General features: G+C 52.1%; 1 long non-coding RNA gene across 1 annotated transcript; it reads left to right on the forward strand.

The window, feature by feature from the left end:
- Nucleotides 1–278: 278 nt before the first annotated feature.
- On the forward strand, nucleotides 279–5,101 carry LOC308631812. Its single transcript, XR_014018349.1, has 3 exons — nucleotides 279–409; nucleotides 1,397–1,650; nucleotides 4,886–5,101. It is a non-coding gene; the product is annotated as an uncharacterized lncRNA (long non-coding RNA).
- The last annotated feature ends 321 nt before the right edge of the window (nucleotides 5,102–5,422 follow it).

Consider the following 5,422-nt stretch of genomic DNA (forward strand, 5'->3'; position numbering starts at 1 on the left):
GGAGGGAGGAGGGACCAGCCCAGCTCTCCTCTTGTCTCTTCTCAGAGCTGGGGAGGCAATGCTGGCCGGGCACACGCCACCCATGAGCACTTGGCCACCCCTTACCTCCTGCTTCCTTCCCAGTGAGGGTCTCCCCTGATGGACGGCAAGTGCCAAGCTGACCCTCACTCTGCTCAGGGAGGAACCCGGGGAAAGAAACCAAGCCAGGAGCTCAGGGTGCAGTTGGGAGCTCTGGGGCCGGCTGCCCTGAGGGATCCTGGCTCTGTCCCCAAGCAGTGGGCAGTTACTCATGCCTCCAAGCCTCGGAGATGCGGCCTGTGAAGTGGAGAAGATAATGGCACCTGCCTCTGCTCTGCTTTCACGACGATTAGACGTGACTGTAGGGAGGTCGGGCACACTGCTGGCCACAGTGAGTGGTGATGAGAGTCGGCAAGGGTGACATGGGAACATGGGGCATTTCTCTGACCTGACTCCATTAATATCAGCCTAAAGTACAGACTGTGGGAATCCTAGTGCCAAAGGCGCAGTGGACTCAGGGTCCTCCTACTCTGCCTGTGAGGGTGCCTGCTTGATATCTCGAAAAATCCACACTGGAGACGACTCTAAGGATTCCAGGGCCCTCGGTGTGCTCAGAGCTACGGAGGGGTCTACTCCAACCCCAGGCTTCAGACTGGCTCTGCAGCCATTGGGCTGTCACCCTCTCCCCTGTGGGAAGGACAAGCAGCAGGAGGGGGTTCTGACTTGTGCGGGTGTACATCTTCTCAGGATATTGCTTGGGGCCTGAATAGTCCACAAACTCGTAGTGTCATTGTTTTAGTTAGTTTTTCATCACTACGACCAAAATACTGGACAGGAGCTATTTAGAGGATAAATATTATTTTGGCTCACAGTTTCTGAGGTTCAGTTCATGGTCAGCTGACTCCATAGCTCGGGGCCCAAGGTTGGGTAGCAAGTCATGGCGGAAGGGTGTGTGAAGGAAAGCAGCTAGGAGGCAGAGAGAGCTCTGCTCACCAGGGAAAAAACAAACACCTCAAGAACATGTCCAGTGATCTGCCTCCTCCATCGGCACCCTGTCTGCCTATCTACCTACCCAGTTAATCTGTATCACCAGATTAATCCATTGATTAGATTATGGGTCTCAGAATCTGATCATTTCACCTCTGATCGTCCTTGTATTGTCTCACAATGAGCTTTTAAGGGACATTTCATATCCAAACCATGACAGTCATGTAATTCAACTCTTCTATGGACAAGAGAGCCTTATGTCCTGCTAGGGGGGACTCTCTTACAGGCCCACCCCTTGGGATTTCATAACTAGTGTGTTTGCTTCTCATATTTTTGTTATGTTAAGCTCTCTTGGGTTGAGCTTGGTCTTGAAAACATCATTTTCTTACAGAGAACCCAGGAGCCTTCACAGGGACCTGCCAGGACATTGCGATCCACCTGTCTTATGTGCGTCAGGCGTCCACCGCTCTATTCCTCACTTCTTGGGGCTAACCCTTCTCTCCGTAGAGCTGCTGAAGTCTTTTTGATGCCTTCCCCGTACTGCAGGAAGCCTGCAGCAACCCCAGGTGGTTTCCTGGGTACACCACCTCAGCCTGTCCCTCGAGTGTCACCCTCAGACTGTCTCTTCAGAGAGGGACACTGAAGGTCAGTTGCTCACTGCTACTTTACATCTCCTGCACCCTGTGGCTCTCTAACTGGGTACAGTTATCATTCCCCTGACCACTGGTGGGCTTCCCCAGCCAGGCCTGTGGTCTAGTCTCTGCCTCCTTGTCTACCACTGAGACTGGAGACGGCTCTGGGAACCCAGTTAGAGCACGAGAACCAGCCAGAAGCCTGCAAGGACATCCCTGGGAGATGCCTAGGAAGAGCCTTTCACAGGACAGGGCAGGGCAAGGGGTGGAGGAGGCAGAGGATTCCTAACCGTGTCCAATTATGATCAGCTGAGCTTTACCCTTTACCAAGAAACAGCCACCAAGAAGCAGGAGGGATCACGGTCATCCTCTTACCAGAGCAACACAATCCAGAGTCCCCCAGACTGGCCACAAGCCCTTGGCATCGGGGCTCTGGTTTTTACATTCCTTCTCCCCGAGCCCTAGAGCCCTGTCCTGGGGCTGAATGGCTTGGCCACTCCTTCCTGGCCCTGCCCCAACCATGCTGTCTTCCTGTTGTCCCCTGGGGGAACAGGAGCAGAAGTCAAGATGTGCAGGATTGGAGGGTCACCTGCCTTCCACAGACACACACGTGTATAAAGAATTGGCACCATGTGTCAAGACCAATGTCACGAGAACCCAAACTGTCTGCCCACATTCCCAGGACACTGAAGACCAGGACCCCTTGCTGTCTGTGACGATGTGGCTCCTGTTTTTACTGCTCTGTTGGCATTTCCTTCTGGAAGTGCTCTGCTCAGGCAGATGCTAGATGGCTCATACGAGACCCCCTGAAGACCCCTCAGCAGTCTGTGCAGCATCCCGAGGTCTTCTGCACCCCCCGCCCCTTGCCATTTCCAACCATCCATGACAGATGTGCCAGATCCTCACCCATCCTTACCAAGTTCTGTGTGGAGACACACCTTAAACCAGCAAACTCACGTCTTGCTTCTTCCCCTGAAGGACAGTGCCTCCTTTTCTACGGTGACAAGTAGGTTCCATTGTGTCTTACCAAGAGTGGTCTTGGTGCTATCTGGGAATCAGCTTTCAACAGTCATCGTCCTCCTCAGACACTTACTGAGACCTCGCTGAGTGGATCCAGGGCAGGGTGCAAGCTCCTCAGGGGTCCTGCCACTAAGGTTCCCTTTTCAACATGTCCCATGACCCCCAGGGTGGCCCTCTCTGCCCCCCTGCTGGCACCTCTCACTCTAGCACAGGGAATGGCTCTTGACTCCAGAGAAACCCCAGGGTCTCCACGCTGCTGTTCCTTCTCCCGCAAGAGCACCCCACTCCGTCGAGGAGTCCAGAATAGACAGCAGCTCGAGGCCCAGAGCCCCCAGACAGGGGTACCCAGGTCCTCCTCTCTCCTGCTGTGGCGGTGTGCCTGCGTCTCTCTACTGAGGGCACAAAAGCCTCTGCCACTGATGTCACGGTGTCACGATTTCAGCTCTCTCCTCCTTGGGCACGTGAGCTCTGACACTGTGTTGTGTCTTCCCTCTGTGCCCTCAATGGCAGGACAGAAAGACCCCTGGACAGTGGTTCAAGAGAATCACTAAAAACCAAAGGAGAACAATGCATAAACAGAGATACAACCAGAACACAAGCAAATGGAGGAAAGAAGGGCGTGATCTACCCCAAATTCCCTTTCCTCAGCATTCATTGGCTCATGGAACACATCAACTCCCACCCTCATAACTTCTGCCCCTCAAGTTTATTCACTCTTCGCAATCTGTGAGGTACTTACTGTACACTTAGACCTCACTGTACTTTCCAACTACCACAGATACACAGCCCAGTGCGGGTGAAGGGACGTGCTCCAGGTCTGCTAGGTGGAGCAGCAGGGTGCCCAACAAACATCATCTGCTCATGGGGATAAGTCTTGGCCGTTCCCATTGGCATCTTTGCTTAGACTCCACAGATTCCAAGAAGGAGCTGAAGAGTTTTTAGAGATACAGGCTGTACAGCATAGTGAGGGAGGAGAAAGGACCCACACAAATCTGTTTCTAAGTTGACGGTCAGATAACCCCAGGAGGGGGAAGGCAAAGGCTACAATGAAGGCAGTACGCACTCTCCGAGGTCACACTGCCTCTTGACACTATCTGCAGAAAGATGGTCCCCGAGTCCACCAGTGTGTCCAGTATCTTGTGGACAGGGCAGCAAGGGTATCATGCAGAGTCTAGGTGACAAGCATCATTCCCCAAACTCCAGTCAACCACAGTGAGGTGGAGAAGGGGCAGCCCAGGTGCACACGCCTAGGATTGCTATTCTTAGTTTTTGGGTAGTATTCTGGATATCTAGAGAGGCTGACCTGGATAGTTCCTGTGAGTTGTCAGGGTAGAGAAGCTGAATTTGATGGGTGAATTAGGTGCATTGCTCCAACTGATGGGAAAGGAGGAGACCTGATAAACAGTTTGATAGGGAAGGCAACATCCAAGGACGTATGTTAATGAAGGGTGCTCACTAAGCCACTGTCAAGTCCTGCGGTTTAGACAGCTCCCTCTCCTGGGAAACCCTGAGCACTTGGTGTGTGGAAGCTTTGCCTTTGGCAGCTGCCCCTAGGGAGATGCCCTGTGCTGCCACTCACGTGGAGACTCCATGCACTTACCACCTGCTGCTCTGGGGCCACTGCAGGCCGAGTGCCAACTGAGGGACAGTGAGAGGCCAATGGGACCAGGGCAAGGAGGGACGCTCCTTGTGGGTGAGCTGCGGGGCAAAAGCTGTGCTGGAAACAAAGGCCATCGATGACAAGCTCTTTATGGTGCAAAGTGTATGGTGCACGTGTGACCAAGGGTTGTACATTTCTTCCAAGAAACCGGTCTAGACTGCCAACACTATTTTTTTATTTACATTAAACTTAGTTCTCAGTAAATTTCCATATTGATTCACTTATTTTTGAAACACATAATCAGAGATAATTTTGTGAGTTCAACTCAGTGGACTCCACACAACTGTGAAGAGGGAGCTCACAGGCTATTTGGGTTTCTTGGCCTGAGAGGCCTTTTGACTGAACATCACAGTCCCGCCGTGACCAGTGGGAGCATGTTCATACCACGCTTGGTACAGGAAGGGCGTGGCATCTGTCTTGAAGCAGATGTGTGTCTTCCCTAAGCCAGCAGTGGAGTGGGCTCCAGGACATTGACGTGAAGCTGCTTCCACCTTGCTACTGAAGTGATGAAGCTGGGGCCCCCCACGTCTGTAACACTCATCTCACCTACTTCTTCCTCATTCTTCAGGTACCAACACTATTGCAACCACAGCAGGCCCCCCATCCTACAGAGCTGCTCTGGCAGGACGGTCAGCACACTGAGGGCGTTTCCATGTGGACAGAGCAAAGAGGGGACATGCCTTGGAAGATGGCTTCAAGGTCTGGTCTGCTATTTACTATTAGGCAAAGGTCCTCACCTCTCGCCTTCATTTCTGAATCTCTAAAAGGGGGTCAATGACGCACCTTGCCGGTCTGAAGAGGACGGGAATCAAGGCAGATCATGTGGGTCTGTGAGATTTTTAAGTCTATAAAATATGATTCCAAAGCAAGATCCTTTGGTGTCATAGTTTTTTATTAAACAAATCTAAAATATTTGGGCAGATAAATGCTTCATTAAATAATTCACTTGAAATGATTTTGGGTTTAATTAGCTTATTTGGCTAACATTACAGAGGGACTCAGAGGTTCCATGGAGCAGCCCTTGTGCAGACTGAGGGCCTGGTGTCAGCTCAGCTGAGCACAAGAAAGCCTCATGCGCTCTTGAAGGTTACGGGACCCCTCACAC

This window comes from Spermophilus citellus (genome assembly GCF_964194105.1).
Source record: "Spermophilus citellus genome assembly, chromosome: 12".
NCBI classification, from domain to species: Eukaryota; Metazoa; Chordata; class Mammalia; order Rodentia; family Sciuridae; genus Spermophilus; species Spermophilus citellus.